The sequence below is a fragment of the Gracilinanus agilis genome, chromosome 1 (genome assembly GCF_016433145.1).
Source record: "Gracilinanus agilis isolate LMUSP501 chromosome 1, AgileGrace, whole genome shotgun sequence".
In the NCBI taxonomy this organism is placed as follows: Eukaryota; Metazoa; Chordata; class Mammalia; order Didelphimorphia; family Didelphidae; genus Gracilinanus; species Gracilinanus agilis.
In genome coordinates, this window is record NC_058130.1 from 425,748,305 (window position 1) to 425,766,221 (window position 17,917).

General features: G+C 38.9%; 1 non-coding gene across 1 annotated transcript; it reads left to right on the plus strand.

Annotated features, from left to right (window-relative positions):
• Positions 1–13,548: 13,548 nt before the first annotated feature.
• LOC123232743 lies at positions 13,549–13,650 on the plus strand. The gene has a single exon (XR_006505259.1). It is a non-coding gene; the product is annotated as a U6 spliceosomal RNA (small nuclear RNA).
• Positions 13,651–17,917: the final 4,267 nt, after the last annotated feature.

Genomic DNA, 17,917 nt, shown 5'->3' on the forward strand with positions numbered 1-17,917 from the left:
AATCACTGAATCCAGTTCCTCAGTATATGCATTTGCACTGCTTATCCCCAAGCCTGGAAAATACCCACTCCTCACTTCCGTCTCTCAAAATCTCTGTTTTCATTCAAGGCTCAGCTTGAGCACAGCTATTTGCAGTGCCCCAGCCCACTTGCTAATGCCTTTCCAGGCAAAGTTACCTTGAATCTGCTTGTCTGTGTGTTCTATTTACCCATAGGTAGGTATGCTCTCTCAGTCAGAAAATATGCTCCTAGAAAGAACTAGTGGAGTTGGATGGATGCAGATCAAAGTATACTACTTTCACATCAGTGCACTTATGGTTTTTGGTGGGGTTTGGTTCTATATCAGGGTGCTCTTACAGCAATGCCCAGTATGGAAGTGTGTTTTGCATGATATTAAAAAAAGAGGAGAAAATATGCTCCTTGAGGGCAGGAGCTATAATGCTTTTGTTTTTATAACATTCAGTACTGCACCTGGCTCCTTTGTAGATACTCAATAAATAAATAAATAAATAAATAAACAAACAAATAGATAGATAGATAGATAGATAGATAGATAGATAGATAGATAAATAAATAAGTAAATGAATGAATAAATAAATAAATGAATGAATGAATGAACGGATAAATAAATAAATGAATGAATAAGTGAATATATAAATAAATTAATTAATTAATAAATAAATGCTTACAGATTGACCGATTGAGGGAATGCAACATTATCCACCACTGAGGGCAAAGATGCTCTTTCCCACTTGCCATGTCAGAGAGAGGAGAGAACATGGATTGAAAATGCCAGAAAACAGTTTATTAAGGGGGCAGCTGGGCAGCTCAGTGGATTGAGAGCCAGGCCTAGAGTTGAGAGGTCTTGGGTTCAAATCAGATCTCAGATACTTCCTAACTGTGTGACCCTGGACAAGTCACTTAACCCCCATTGCCTAGTCCTTCTTCTAGCCACTCTTCTGCCTTGGAACCAATACATAGTATTGATTCTAAAGAGTATTCTAAAGGGTTAAAAAAGAAAACAATTATTAAAAATTTTATCTACATGTAATTTAGGGAAAAAAATTTTAATAAAGTAAAAAAAAATGAATCCAACTCATATATCATCTTGGTAATGTGATTGATCCTCTTCAAAAAAAAGGAAAGATAATTAATATCCCTAGAGCTTGGCACAGTGCATGGTACATAGAAAGAATTTAATAAATGTTTATTTATCAGTTCATTCATTCATACAGAGGGAATTGAAGAGAGACCTTTATACTGTTCTTCATAGCCCAAACTCCATCTTCCTGCCCCTATGCCTGAAATACACTCTCTACTCAATTGTAGCTAGTAGAATTCCTAATTTTCTTTGATTTCCAGCTGAAGCATCACTTTTTTACATGAATCCTTTCCCAATTCCCCCAGTTCCTAGTAGCTTGCTCTCTCCATAGCCCACCTCCAAAATTAACTTGTATGGTACCTATTTTTCATCTTCTTAGATATATACATCTTGTCTGTCTCATCTATAGTTTATGCCATACCCTAGACAGTAGGACTTATTTCGTTTCTCTGGTCCCTGGGGTCCTGATTGGTCTAATGAAGGGCTGGAGTAGATGATCTCCAAGTACTCTTCCAGATCTATGACCCTGGGGTTTTAAACTGGGTATTACTGTTGCTTCGTTAGCATTTTAAAACTTTATGTTCATAAAGAGTTTTTCATACATGATTTTGAGAAAAACTAAATTGTATCCCCATGAGAAACTTGTTTATTGCCATTTCCCCAAGCCTTTTGTATCTATAGAACAAGCCAGAGACATAGGAAAAATAAATTCAAGGACTTCAGTTTCTCTAATCTCAAGCCTTACTTTATCACCAGATCTGTCCTAGATGAACAATTTGTTTCTAAATCCCTAAATTCACTCATTTGTCTCTGTAGCCTACTGAGACAAAGGAAAGTTATTCATTAGCAAGAATGAATACTGGAGCAATCTCATCATCAAGGTGTTTTTTTAATTATCATTATCACTTGGGCCAAAAAAATTGGGAAGTTCAGAACTATGATTTCCTTGGCTTAGAGAACTCCCAATGAAGAAATTTCCTCTACCAAAGCATATTGAAAACTGTTCCCTTACTTCTAGAGAGTTGCCTGGTACACTGAGAGATTTCATGACTCGTTCAAGGTCACAAAGCCAACATATGTCAAGGAGGAGACTTGAACCTATGCCCTTCTGAAACAATGCCAAACACAGTGCCTCTTAGATAAAAGAGAACTTGGGGATTTTTTCTTTTTAAAGTACAAACTTACTTTACTGGATTGCCCTTGTCATTTGTATGAGGAAGACTGTGAGTAGATATTATTAGTAACATTATCTTCATTTTATATAGGAAGAAACTGAGGAAAAGAGAGTGACTCATTCATCCTGATATTCGAAGCCCCATAGCACCATCAAGGGAGGAAAGTGAAAGGGAAAAGGAAGGAAACAGAGGCATAGCCTGGGGCTATGATCCTTTAGAGACAAACTTCCAAATCCAGGTAATTTCATATTTACAGATGATACAGGAAGAAAAGACTTTAATATGGCCATTAACATTTTCCAGATAAGGAAACTGGAGCCCAGGAAATGGTCTCAAGGTGACCTTAGCAGAGGCAAGAATTTAACATAGGTCCTTTGATTCTAGACTCACTATTCTTTCCACCAAGCCATACTTCCTCCTTCTCCAGTTTTGAGCTTTGGGACAGATTAGCTCCCCAAATCCTTTGGCTGACTGAACAGAGCCAGCTTCCACTGCACTAGTGTAGTTCTGAAGTTCCCCAGTTCTGATTCTCCTGAGGCCTCCCCAGCCCCAAATCAACCCAGACAGCCCATCTCTTAGTTCATTCCAGTTTGCCCTCTGGAGCCCAGGGTCAATCAATTCTTAAACTTTTCAGTCAATACTCCTTCCATCTTCTCACTTTAACAGAAACCTGGCTTTTCCCAGAGGACACCACATTCCTTTCAACTTTATGGAAAGCTGTTCTTCCTTCACTGGTTACACTCTCATTTGCATTAAATCTGCTCTTTGTCTCCATCATGTCTTCTGGCCTTTGATCAAGTCCTACTCTCCCAAACTATCTTCCCTCAGTTACAATTAAAATTATCTGGAGAAACTGATTTGCGTAAGAATATAAGTTTATTGATTACATCAAATTTACTGGTTAAGCCAGCATCATAAACTGATAAAGTGATATAGGACTCCATGGCTCTCTTGGTACCCGGGACAGCCTGAGCTGGGTTAGGCAGCCTAATAAATAGATTTCTAGGAGCTCATTATTCAGTCCCTCCTTTGACCATCCTCCACGACATCTTTAATTGGTGATAGCTAATTAAGAGGTGGTTCATCAACCTATCTGCCCCTCCCCATCTCCAGTGGTGGAGAGATCATGTAGGTGGGAAAAAAACTCCTCTCCCCTTCATCTATTAACCAAATTCTGTTAAGAAGGAAGACATTCCTTAGGGATTTCCAAGGACAAAGAAAATGAAAAAAGTAAGACTAGATCCCAGATTATCTTTTCAAACTTAGAACTGATTTAATTTCCTTTATGCTTTCTATATTCCAAACAAATTGGTCTACTGAGTGTTGTTTGGATTCGATATCCCATCATTTGCTTCCATGTCTTGGGACTGGTTTTCTCATTTTTTTAAACGTAACTTCAGTATTCGAATGGATATTGTGTGTTGGTTTCAAGGCAGAAGAGTGGTAAGGGCTAAGTAATGGGGTTTAAGTGACTTGCCCAGGGTCACACCGCTTGGAAGTGTCTAAGGTCAGATTTGATTTGAAGACCTCCTAGTCTCTGGGCCTGACTTTCAATCCATGGAGCCATCTAACTGCCCCCTAGTCTTCTCATTTTTGAAATGTACATTCCTCTCTATAACTTGGAATCCCCACCTTCCTTTAAGGTTCAGCTGAAGAGTCACCTGATTCTCAGTTGCCAGTGTCCTCCCCTCCTTAAAAAACAAAAACCTGCATTTCAGCCCCTCTTTCACCTAGAATGTAAACTTCTTGAGGAAAGAAACTAATTCATTTTTGTCTTTGTACCTCCAGTGCCTAGTACAGTGCTTGTAAGCAATCAAGACTAAATGACTTGCCCAGAGTTAAACATCGAGAAAGTGTCTGGGGTCACATTTAAACCCAGGTCTTTCGGATGCCAGGTCTGGCATTCTATTATTGTTCTATCTAGCTGCCCCCAAATTCTGTCTTGTAAGAAAAGATTATTCAGTGGTAACTGGGAGAAAAATCTTACTGCACTGTTTGAATCTAGTCCTTGCTCTAGTAGTCACCTTCTCACTACTGTGCCTTCTCTTTCTCTGCCTTTCTGAATCTATCTGTCTATCTCTGAGTCTGACTGTCTCTCCCCAATTCCACTAGTTCTTTTTCATCAGTATGCTTTATTTTAATTTTAATTGCCCTTTAGTTCCAGTCTAGATGGAAAGTCCTATCTTAGCTCCTCATCTTGGATACATCTTCAGACTAAATAAACCACTGAAACTTGGGAAATCATCTTAAAGAACTCTTTCTGAGGAGATTTAGATAATTAAATACACCAAGCCAAATTCTACCATTTTCAAGCCTGGAGAAATGAAAGATGCATTTGAAAAATAAATAAATAAATAATGCCAGCTGAGCAACTTGGGCAACTTACTATTATATTGGTTAAACACATTACTTAACTTCTATGGGTCTCATTTTTCTCATCTGAATAAAGAAGGGATGAGAGGAAATGATCTCTAAAGGCCCATCCAGCTCTAACTTAATGAATATTTATTAATTTTTTTCTGATTACAACCAACCTCTCTACTCAACTCCACTCAAAAATATCTGTAGCTTCCTTTAAAATACTACTCAAGTTTACCTTCTACTTGAGACACTTTCCAGATTAGGTCAGTCCCTCATCTGTATGTAGTATACAAACAACACAGGGAGAAAATTCATTATCTATAAAACTACGAGATTAACAACCTATAAGAGACTTTGTTCAACATTTGCAAGGACAACAAGTATCAGAACCCAAGTTCAAATCCCTTGCTCTTGTATTTCCCATCCATTTGAGATGTATGGATGTTCTAGGAGGACTAAGCTCTCTGGGCTTGTCCTGCCCTTTTCAGAGTTGCTTATCTACCTTTGGTGTCCCAACTCTCCCCAGTGGCTCCAAGAATATGTTGTAGCATGGACAGCAGCCAAACTTGGGTAATACTGTTTTGGAAGACAGGCTAAAGTGGGCTAAGGGTAACTGACAGGCCTCCAACCCATCAATGAATTAGGGGAGTAGCCCGAGTATGTGAAGACTTCCCTTATAGAAATGAGTGGATGAGAACAATTTATTCCAACAGCCATGAAGGTGGCTGGAGCAGGTACTAGGGGATGTTTAAGAGATTGGTCAGAACTGAAAATGCTAAAGTCATCCAGAGAATCCTAAGCCATTACCAGTCAACCTGACTTGTGTTTTGCCACTGGATTTTGATGACTGGAGGAGAGAATAAGGTTGGTGACTTTGTGCAACTCTGTCCCGTGTAAATCCAATTCTCGAACAAGTCAAAACATTATCCCATGATGTCATTGGTCCTCTTTGAGTACAAAGGACAAACAATAACAATCATCTATGTAATCTTCCCTAACCTTAGGCTCTCAAGGTCTTAAATTCCTTTATCTATAAAATGACAGGGTTGGGTGAGATGACAATGAAATTACTTCCCCAGCTTTAAATTTAGGTCCTACATCCACTTTGTGGGCAGTACTTTTTTTTTTAATTTTTTTTTTTAATATATTTTTAAACCCTTAACTTCTGCGTATTAGCTCCTTGGTGGAAGAGTGGTAAGGGTAGGCAATGGGGGTCAAGTGACTTGCCCAGGGTCACACAGCTGGGAAGTGTCTGAGTCCAGATTTGAACCTAGGACCTCCCATCTCTAGGCCTGGCTCTCAATCCACTGAGCTACCCAGCTGCCCCTGTGGGCAGTACTTTTTTATCTGTGCCTAAAAGAGAGACCTATAAGAGTCTGGACTTCTTAAATCCAGGAACTTGGTTTAAAGGAAAAAATTTTTGATAAGTATATTTCAATGTAATTAGTTTCCCTTGTAATAAAAATATTTATGTATTTAGAAACATTTCTCCGAGGCCATAGACTTTATCAGACTGTGAGAGGGGTGCATGACACACAGAAAGCACTTTAAAAACACCTATATTAGAAAGAAAAGAGATACTTCTTTTTCACATCCATTCAGTCCTGACCTCATCTACTTGGGCTAGAACTATTACTACAGTTGAAAATAATAACAGATGACAGAATATCTTTCTCCAAAGTTCTGAATTGTATGAATAATAAAGAGACTTCTATACTGGTAGGAAAGACATTGTGGGAAACCAGTAATTGAGGGTCTTGGAAATATTTCATCTTCTTCAAAAGATGCTCTCTTAAACTAGAGGACTATGAGTGGGAATTCAGCTTCTTTCAGGCAGCCTGGGCTAATAATGGAGAGAAGTTTATGGGGGTGGGGGTGGGGAGGAAGGTGCTCTCCACTTTAGCCACTAATTGTATCGGGCAAATAAATCCCTTGGCTTTCCAGGAGAAAAGGATGGGGTTAGACCAAAAACATGGGGTTGGATTATACCTGAGGCATAAGGGAACTTTCCCGGAAAGGTTCATAAGTATATTTCAGTTCCTTTTGTAATTCTGTGTATTTCATTTTATGCAGTTTTAAAAGCATTACTCTGAAAAGAAGTCCTTAGGCATATATGAGACTTTCAGTATGTTATTTTCACCTTAGTTTTTAAAACTTCAGGATTTCGTGAAAAAGAAGATTAAATACTTTGAGAATTAACTATCCCCTTTAAGCATCCTTCCTCTTCACTCCCTCTCCTGCTCCTCTTTAAAAAGTACGGAGGAAAGCCAAATTTCGGAGATAAATTTGATTTTCCCTAGCAATTCTTCTCCTAGTTCCCCAGTTATAATGGGAATTCTGCCAGTAGGAAGCAGACAGGCTGTCACGATAGGACTAAGAGGCAACCTTGGAGGCGACCGTGGCTCTAATCACATGATTTCTTGAAACCAGATCAACAGTACTGAAATGCACCCGGAAGAGAGCGGGTAGCTAGTCAGTGGTATTTACAGTGCACGGATGAAGCCCCGGAGGTAAGGAAAGGATGTCTTGGGTGGCGAGAGATGTAGATAAGGGGCAAGATTATGAATGATTAAAGTTTAACTTTCACCAGTAGGAAAGAAGTAGCTAAAGCACTCCAAATACAGATAAATTGTCCAATCAACGCCTGTAAATAAATCTCAAGGACGGCGAACTATCACTACCATAATAGTCCCCATTTCAACTCAGCTAACCACGGTTACTAGCATCTAATCTTTTGGCTGGAGGCTCGGACACTCAAGTCTGACTTGCGAGAAACAGGAAGCAGCGTACACAGTAAAACACCAGAGAAGCTTGTTTCTTGGGCTGATGCTTGGTTGTTAGCCTCATGTCTGTAGAGCAAGTGTTACGAGCCCTAAGAAGCCCGCGATCAGTAAACACCCCACCCCGTCACGCTCTTTGTTTTTCTCCCCAGTAGCCTGGAGGCTCCCAGGGGATCATCCCTCGAAGCCCTCGAGGCGGAATTCCTGCTTCTGGGCAACCATCCCAAGCTGGTAGTGGACTTAAGGATCCCAGGAAAACCAAGAAGGCTACTTTTCAACTTCTTGGCTTGTCAGAATGAGCATAGCCTCTCAGACCATACTGAAAAGGTGGAGAGCTGTGGGTTGGGAGTTGATAGAATAAGGAAAGGGGGTTAACGGGGCCAGAAAGGGGTGTGGAAGGTCCCGTCAGTCAGAGAGCTCTTGGGGCAATTAGAGGAGATTCCCGGACCCTTCTCTATAACACCATTCAGCCGCAGCCCCAAGAAGCTGGGGTAATATTGCGCCCACCAAGTCCAAGCCAATGGTCTGGAGGGAAAAGCAGTAAGGTTTCGGGGGGATTGGGTCGGAGGTCGTGGGTAGTGGGGCACCTACCATATCTGCTGGGTTCCCGACAATAGTGTAGGATTGGCAACGCGTCGTCCTTGGCCACCTTCGCCCCGGGTTCTGGGGGGGCCCGCTGACCAACCGGCAGCGCCTCTGGGAGAGGACTGGGGCTGGGACTGGGACGCGGGCTAGGGCGCGGGCTGGGACGCAAGCTACCACAGCCGCTGCGCTCTGACTCCGTGGCGGCGCCGCTCGGAGCCCCCTGCTCCCCCGGCTCACCGGCTGCTGGGGTCACCACAAAGCGCTGGGACATGGCTTCAGGGAGGGAGATCTGCTGCCAGAGGCTGTTGGGTGACGAAGGAGTCGCGGCTGCGGCTCCGGCCCCTGCTCGGAGCGCGCAGTTCTACTATTCACTGGGGGCTAAACCCCTAGAGCCCAGATTCCCCTGGGTCACCGCAGCACCCGGGGTTGCTTGCGCGATGCGGATTTCACCCGAAAGACTAAAGGTAGCCGGGCACATTGTCTGGGTGGAGGGAGTGGGGGGCGAGGGAGAAGAGAGAGGGAGGGAAAAGGAGCGAAGGGCGGGGACATTGGGGAAAGACCCCGCCCCCCTGGTCCTCAGCCCCAAGTGTGAGAACCGCGGGAGGCTCAAGGGGCCAGAGTGAATGTAGGAAGAGAGGGAAGGGTGTCCAGAGGCCGAGGGGCCGAGAGTTGAACTTGGAAAAGCTGCACCCAAGCGCCTTTGGGTGGGCAACTGATTAGAAGAGAGAATTGGATAGTCACCTTCTAGATATAAAGATGGGACCGTACTTAGTGAGGAAGGGTCGAATGAAAATATAAGGATATGGAACATAGAAAGGCTTCTCTCCTCTACTGGTAGCTTCAGGACCTAGAGAGGAAAGTGAGAAAGACTACATCCTACAGGCTTTGGGACTTCAAATGAAAGCCACCTCGAATTAGGGATCGAAAGTTTATTCCAATCAGAATCGGAGCATACAAGGACATTACGAACCCCAAAATGATCCCTGGGGACTAAGTCAAAAGTATGAAACTCGGAAGTCATTTTTATTATCGTAATTAACGTTTCTATAAGGAGCCTTAGTTCTACCATTCCAGAGGAATGGGGAGGATGTTCCCACCAATCCTTGAGTGAGAAAAAGGCACAAAATGCCCTGTTTAAATTTTATTTAAAACCTTGAGTATACTTATTTGAAAGATACTGTACTATCCACTTAACCAATTAGGTAGCTTGGAGGGAGGAGATTAAAATAGGATAGCAGGTAGCAACAAAACTTACAGGTCAAGGGATAAAAATAAGTCTTTAAGGACTTATTTTTCTTCTTTGGAGATTACCCAAGGTTTTTGTTGTTGCTTTTCTGTTTCACATCCTTTCTATTCTATATTTTTCCACCAAAGGGTTAACCAGTTGAGTCTGCAAACCTAACTTGGCTTCTGCTATTGTATGGAAGTTGCTTGAGGTCGGATTAAGGTGGAAGAAAAAGGAAATGAAATTCAATTCTGCCATTCTGCTGCATGTCAGCAGTTGTACAAAATTTTTCTTTGAGAGGAAGTTGGTATTAATGGTCAAAAGAATAGTATAATATTTTGATATTTTAATTGATAGGAAATCTCTTCAATTATATATATATATATATACCATCCAAATCAGTCTCCACCCCTCCTAAGAATATCTATGATATTTTTGTCCGTATTTTCCCATAAATCCCACACATAGGGTCAATCCAATGTGCTGAACACCTCCCTTTGGCTTTTTTATTATTTGGTGGCATCAGCCTTGCACTAAGTCTTCATTCAGGCCATGTGACCAGCCCACATCTTTTTGTTGTTGACAGAAAAGCTTAGTGATATTTTTATGTCACTTCCTGGAAGCAAATCCTAAGAGGGAATATGCTGTAGCCTTATATTCACCTGCAATCATGATTCTTCTGAGACTGTGGTATTACACAGCATAAGACCTCACTAGTAATAGCAGCTAAATATAATACTAACATTTATATAGTGCTTACTATGTATGTGCCAATTATTATCTTTTTTAATCTTCAGAACATCCCTGAGAGACAGAGGCTATTATTATCCCCATTATATAGATGAAAAAAAAAAAACTGAAGTAAAGGAGGTTAAGTGACTTGCCCAGGGTCACACAGCTAGGAAGTTTATGAGTTTCATTTGAACTCAGGTCTTTCTGACATCAGACCTGCTGCTCTCTCCTTTGTGTCACCTAATTAGAATATTGGTGTTAAACAAGCAGGTTTTTCCTCAGGAAGCACTTTCATTAAAAGTCCCGTGCAATTTCCAAAATGTAATTATGGCCAATTTTATCTCACTATTAAATTCTGAATTATTAAGAAATGAAGAGCCTATGAGAAGACACTCCAACTCACTCCTTTGTGGAAGTAGGAAGTCCATAGCTGTTACGGTTACACATTTTTGTACTTTTTTCAACATGTTAATCAGTTGTGATGATTTTTTCTTTTTAAAAATACTATTTGTTGGTCAATGGAGATGAATAGGCAATTTTCAGATAAAGAAATCGGTTATCAATAATCATATAAAATGTTCTAAGTCTCTCTTGATTAGAGAAATGCAAATTAAAACAACTTTGAGATACCACTTCACACCTGTCAGATTGGTTAATATGACAGTAAAGGAAAATGATAAATGTTGGAGGAGATGTGGCAAAATTGAGACACTAATGTATTGCTAGTGAAACTGTGAACTGAAATGTCCATTTTGGAAGGCAGTTTGGAATTATGTCTAAAAGGCGATAAATCAATGCATATTCTTTAATCCAATAATACGGCTACTAGATCTGTATGCCTGGGGAAGATAAAAAAAAAGGGGGGGGAGGAGGACTTACTTGTACACAAATATCTGTAGCTGCTCTTTTTGTGGTAGCAAAGAATTGGAAATTAAAGTGATGTCTATCAATTGGGGAATGACTGAACAAATTGTGGTCTATGATGGTGATGCAATACTATTTGATGTAAGGAATGATGAACATGATGATTTCAGAAAGAGCTGGAAAGACCTATGTGAACTGATGCAGAGTGAAATAAGCAGAACCAGGAAAATACTGCACAATTTAACAGCAATATTGTGAAATAATAAAATGTGATAGACTTAGCTATTATTGGCTATACAATGATCAGGACAATTCTGAGGTACTTATGACAAGAATGCTATTCATTTCCAGAGAAAGAATGGTTCGATTCAAAATGCAGATGGAAGCATGCGATTTTTCAGTTGTTTATTTGGGTTTGTGTTGTGGGGTTTTGGTTTTATAAGATTACTCACTTACAAAAAGGAGCAATATGGAAATATGTTTGCATGATAATGGATGTATAACTCACATTGAATGGCCTGTCAGTACTGGAGGAGGGATGGAATGGGAGGGAGGGGATAAGTTCCATCATATAACTTAGAAAAACTTGTATGTAAATTTATTATAATACGTAACTGGTAATAAATTTAAAAAGTAAAAATATGATTTGTTATATGGGATGGTTCTCTGAGAGGTAAAAGGAAAGAAATACTGGGAATAACTATGGATGATGTTAGAAACAGAAGACATCAATAAAAACTTATTTTTAAAAATTCTGAGTATTTTAATTGTATGGTTGCAGTACCTATCAGTTGTGAATGTGCATGTGTTTAAACAATTATTTTCTGTTTTACCAACAACTCTCAGATAAAAGAGCAAGGGGTAGGCAAATGGGATTAAGTGACTTTTGTCCAAGGTCACACAATTAGAAAGTAACTGAGACCAGATTTGAACATCTTCCTGACTTCAGTCCTGGCACTCTATCCACTGAGCCACTTAGCTGCCTCTATGTGCCTCTATGTATATATGTGTGTGCTTTAGATTAACTATATAATTATGTCATATAATCTAGACCAGTGATGGCAAACCTATGGCATGGGTGCCACAGATGGCACACAGAGAGCTCTCTGTGGGCATGTGGCTGCCCCCCTCCCCCAGAGTAGGATACTAGAAAGGCAGAGGGAGTCAGGCAGAGCTGCTTCCCTCCTCCTCTCTATACTTGATGAGGACATTCCTCATTTCACCCACCCCTCACTCAGCAGCACTCAGTGGAGGGGAGGAGCATGGCACTCAGTCTAGGGGTGGGGGTGGGGATGGGGCCTCAAATTCTGTCTCGAAAAAGTTCGACATCACTGATCTAAGGAATATGCAAATTTTCAGTCACTTCATTTTTTCAAGTGGATTGTTAGGACAATTTCATTCAAAGGACTATAAATTTTATTGAGAAGGGTTTGTATTGTTCCAGGACTCAGCCCAATTATTCCAAAGTCTCTTATGAAAATGTACATTTCAAGACCTCTCTGGACTCATTGTTCATGGTACTAGCAAATACTATTTGTCAGCACGTCTCCTTGTTTTTGTCTCACGAGGCTGAAACTCTACAACGTGTTGAACAAGTTATCTCTATGATGTTATCTGTCAAAGAATCCTGACCTGTACATAGCTGACACCTTGTTTGAGGAGAGCCTTTAAGGTTGCATTTGAAAATGTTTGACAAACAACAGACAGTGATATTTTCTATGATTTACTTTAGAAAATCATCTGAGGCAGGCTTGCTTTCATTAAAGATTTTACTGCATGCCCAGAACATTGTCATAAAGATTTTGCAGAGATGATAAAGATTACATGTGGGTTAATAGTTTCTGGCGTTATAGGGTCATAGAGGAAGAGATGTAGGCTTCTACGTTGAGAGCTGGAAACTAACTCATTTTACAAATGAGGAAATTGAGGCTCAGAGAAATTACAAAATTTAAGCATACACAACTTGTAATTAGCAGGGTCAGAATTCAGACTCAGGTCTTCTGACTTTTAAGTACTTTCCACTACACTTCAGTAGAAGTATTTAGATTTATAATTTCCCCTTCCTCTTTTTATTTTTGGTTATTTTTTTTCACTCATTTGGAATCTTCTCTTGGAGAGGAATCTTGAAAATTGATCTTTGGGGCTCTTTAGAATTATGTTGCTTCAGATAGAAGCAGATATTCCATTTTCTTTTCTTCATGTTTTAAAATGTGTCTTCTTCCACAATGTGACAAATATGAAAATATATTTTGTACGACAGCACTTGTACAATCATATTGCTTGTTATCTTAAGGAGGGGGGAGGGAAAGTTCAGAGGGAGAGAAGAAATTCAAAATGTTGGAAAGTAAATGCCCAAAATTTGTTTTTGCATAAAAATAAAACATTACACAAGGGGGAAAAAAACCCAATTGTGTTGCTTTTAGCTCCGGTTTCTCCTGTATGAATTTGTTTGGATCTCTAACCACTTTTCCTGATTACAACTTAAATGTCATATTCTAAAGCAGGGATGCCATTGATTTTTATGTCTCTATTTGACAAAGAGATTGAGTATTTCCTGGCCAAGAGGGTTTCTAATGTTATTTGGCCTCTTCATTGTAGTAACTTGTTAGACTTTTCTAAGTAGTGGTTCAGTCATATTCAGTGTCTTTATTGTTGTCTGTTCCCCTCTTCTCAGCCTCCTCCTTAATTATGATGTTGACTTTCCCACTGAGAAAGCAATTAAATAGTGCTCAATTTGGCAGCACATATACTAAAATTGGAACAATACAGAGAAAATTGGTAAAGCTTCTGTGAAGGATGACATAAAAATTCAGTGTTCTATTTTTTAAATAAAAATAAAAAATAAAAGAAAGCAATTGAATAATATCAAGTACATGAGGTAGTTTTCTCCAACTCATTCTAGGGGGTTCAGTACCTTGGTCCTGGAGTTGAGTTGTTATTGTTCATTTGTGTTTGACTCTTCATGACCTCATTTTGGGTTTTCTTGGAAAAGATACTGGAGTGGCTTATCATTTACTTCTCTAGCTCATTTTACAGATGAAGAAACTGAAGTAAATAGGATGAAATGACTTGTCCAGGGTCACACTGATAATAAGTATCAGAGATCAGATTTGAATCTAGGACTTCCCATTGCTGGATCTCAACCCATTGAACCAGTTAGTTGCTCCAGGATCAAATTCTAAGCATGGTGTCCTAATGCACAGAGGTAGGAAAATAGAAGATAAAATAATTGAACAACTGGTGATTCAGTTAAACTGAAAAGTAGAGTTTGTGATGAGTAGGATGAAATCAGTCTGGAAAAGAAGTTGAATCAGACTATGAAGGGTATTAAATACCAGATTGAGTAATTTTTATTTTAACTTATTGGAAGTCCAGAACTACTGAAGTTTTGTTTCTTTGTTTGTTTTAATCAGGGAAGTGACCTGGTTAGATCTATGCCTTTGAAAAATTATTTTGGCAGCTGTGTGAAAGGATGGATTGGACTGGAGAGAGACCGGAGGCAGAGTTACCAGTTACAAGGCTGTAACAATAGGGTAGGAAAGATAGCCTGAAATTAAGGAAGTTGTTGCCTTTGGATACAGATTAAAATCAACTCTGAGCCTTTATTTATCTCTAAAAGAGAATCTGGGAGCTGTTTTCCCATTCAGGTGCTAGATCTTTTTGCTTCTCATTTCATTTCTAGTGAAAATGTCAATAAATCTGTAGTTCATATCCTCCACTAGTAGGTCAGCTTCTTGGTTGTTGGACAGAGATTATGCATGAAGGGAATAAAGTTAAATTCACATTTGTCAATGACCTGATAATGATAAGATTCTTAGCATCCTTGCCACTCCCCTCCATCCCTATTTTCTACTACTATGTCATAGTCATTATGAAAGGTAAAGGGGGCTGCAGAGGACTGAGGGCCATTTTATATTCTATCCATTTCATGAGCATTGTCCATTTTAGAGGTTTGACAATTTTATGGCTCAAAAATTATCTGGCTGCCTATATTCAAGTTATATATGAGGAAATAAGTATACTGGATATGATTATCCCCACTTAATACAAAACTATGGTACATTTGTCCCTAGAGTATTGGGTAAAGGTGCAAAGTAGGTTCAGTGGGTAAAAGGGAAAAATGATAGGTAAGAAGGCTATTGAAGAGCAGTGAGATGTTATTTTTCTTTGTATCTCCAGCACTTACCACACCCCCTGACATATAGTAAGAGTTAATAAATGTTTGTTGACCAATTGGCTAGTGACTCGATAATATGCAGTGGATGTGAAGGTCACTGGTGGCTAGGAGAAGGGGGAACGGATGTTGTTGAACCTCAGGAAGGATAGAGAACAGGATAGTCCAGAGAGAAGCAACAAAAATGAAAAAAATAGAATGAGTATGGGGTAACTACTGTATATTCTTTAGATTGAAAAGTCAAAAGTAAAATAGGATAAAACCAAAACCTACATAATCATGCATGAAAGGCATGGGTAAGTTGGGGAGATGGGCTTGTTCACCAATATCCAGAAGACAATGAAGAGGCCCCTCTGGAAATCTTAGAGGTAATTATATATTGCTTTCCACACTGGGTGTGGAAAAAATTGAATTGAAAAAAATGGAATAAATTGAACTACTATCAACCCTTTCATGTAGGCACAATTATTAAGAGAAAATGCCCTCAGGATATGTGGTGCTGGGCAGTGGTGAGTTGACCCAGATAATCCTACTGATGATTGTGAATCAATGATAAATTATAAGGCTTCGAAATATATTTTTAGACATAACGTAAGTACTAAATGCATCAAATTGAGACACATGATATAGATAATACCAACCTACTACATTTGTTCCCCCCTTTTTGCTTCTATTTAGAGTGGTAGTGTACTGAAAATATAAGACAGGCAATTCTAATGTCCAATACACTGGTTTCCAATTCTGCTTTTAAAAGTCCCTAATTGTCTAAGGAAGTATAAAACAATTTATTAAAAATTAATTAATTAATTAAGAATATTTTTCCATGGTTACGTGATTCATGTTCTTTCCCTCTTCCCTCCCCCTCTCCCAGAGCTGACAAGCAATTCTACTGAGTTATACATGTATCACTGTTCAAAACCAACTTCCATATTATTAATTGCAATAGAGTGATCTTTTAAAGCCAAAATCCCCAATTATGTACCCATCAAACCATGTGATCAATCATATGTTTTTCTTCTTAAAGCAGTTTTTTTTAAAGATTTCTAGATTATCAGGGAAAATAATGAAAAATCAAAGTAGAAATGGAAGGGACACTTTCAGATCTCAGTTTATATCATAAAACAATAATCATTCAGATAATTTAAAATAATCTAAAAAACTGAGATACAAATGCACTATTCATAGAGTTGTGAACCTATCTAACCAATCTAGAGAGCAATTTGTAACTATGCCCAAAGGGTGGGCTATGAAAATGTGCATACTCCTTGAACTGGCAATACCATTATTAGGTCTATATCCCAAAGAGACAAAAGAAAAAAGAAAGAAGCCTATATGCTGTTGCGATTAAAATGTAGCAGCTCCTTTTTGTGGTGGCAAAGAATTGGAAATTGTGGGGATGCTCGTCAATTAGGGAATGGCTGAAGAAGTTGTGGTATATGATTGTGTTGGAATACTATAGTGCTATAAGAAATGACAAGTAATGATCCTGGGCAAGTCACTTAGCCCCCACTGCTGTTCCAAGGCAGAAGAGCAGTAAGAGCTAGACAGTGGGGGCTAAGTGACTTGCCCAGGGTCACACAGCTAGGAAAGTGTCTGAGGTCAGATTTTAACCCAGGACCTCCCCATCTCTGGACCTGACTCTCAGTCCACTGAGCCACCCAACTGCTCCCACCCTCCCAGTATTGATTCTAAGACTGAAGGTAAGGGTTTTTTAAAAAAATGACAAGCAAGATGCTTTCAGAGAAACCTGGGAAGACTTAGATAAACTGCTGCTGAGTGAGGTGAACAGAACCTGGAAAACACTGTACACCGTAGCAGCAATATTTAAGGACTATCGACTGTGAGGGACTTAGCTATTCTCAGGAATAGAATGATCCAAGACAATTCCAAAGGATCAGTGATGAGAAATGCTCCTCTCCTTTAAAGAAAGAAGTGAAGGAGATTGAATGCAGATAAAACCATACTTTTTTACTTTATTTTTCTTGGTTTTTTTGTCTATTTTCTTTTGAAACATGGCTAATATGGAAATATATCTTGCATGACTATACATAGATAATCTATATCAAGTCCTTTTCAGTGAGATGGGAGGAGGGAAGGGAGGGAGAGAAGTTGGAACTAAAAATTTTTAAAAAACTGTTGTTAAAATTGTTTTTACATGTAATTGAGAAAAAAGATATAAGAGGAAAACATAGGCTATTTATAAGTGGAAAACAAAATAATAAAAATTTGGCCAGTCAAGCAGACCAGATAAGAAAGAATTGGAGATAATGAACTCAATAAAATAAAATTCTCTAAATCTACAAATTACCTGAGAAAGAATTCCCTATTTAATAACTGTAGATAAAATTTTAAAACAGTCTGATAAAAATTAGCTTTAGACTAACATCTCATACTGTCCACTATGATAAGGTCAAAATGGATATGTGACCCCAGAATTAGAAGTTTTTTTTAAAATGAGAAGAGAATTGAGCCATATATTTTTTGCTTCTATGATTAGAAGGAGAATTCTTAAGAAGATAGAAGTGATCATAAAAGATTTTTAAAATTTTAGATCACATGAAATTGAAAAATTTTTGCACAAACAAAATCAAAGGATAAGGAGGGAAGTTTTTTAGTGGGGGAGGGAATCATTGTATCAAATATCTGTGCTAAAGATCTGATATCCAGGACATATAGGTAATTAATAAATATATGCTAAAGAACACTTTTCCAATAAATGAATGGTTAAAAGATATGAATAAACAGTTCTTGAAGAATTGGTATGAACAACCATAGAAAAGACAACTCACTAATTAAAAAGAAAAATGCAAATCAAAACAACTTTAAAATTTCACAACTATAAAATTGTCAAAGATGATGAAAGTTGGGAATAGTCGACACTGGGAGAATTGTTGAATGATACAAATGTTGATACATAGTT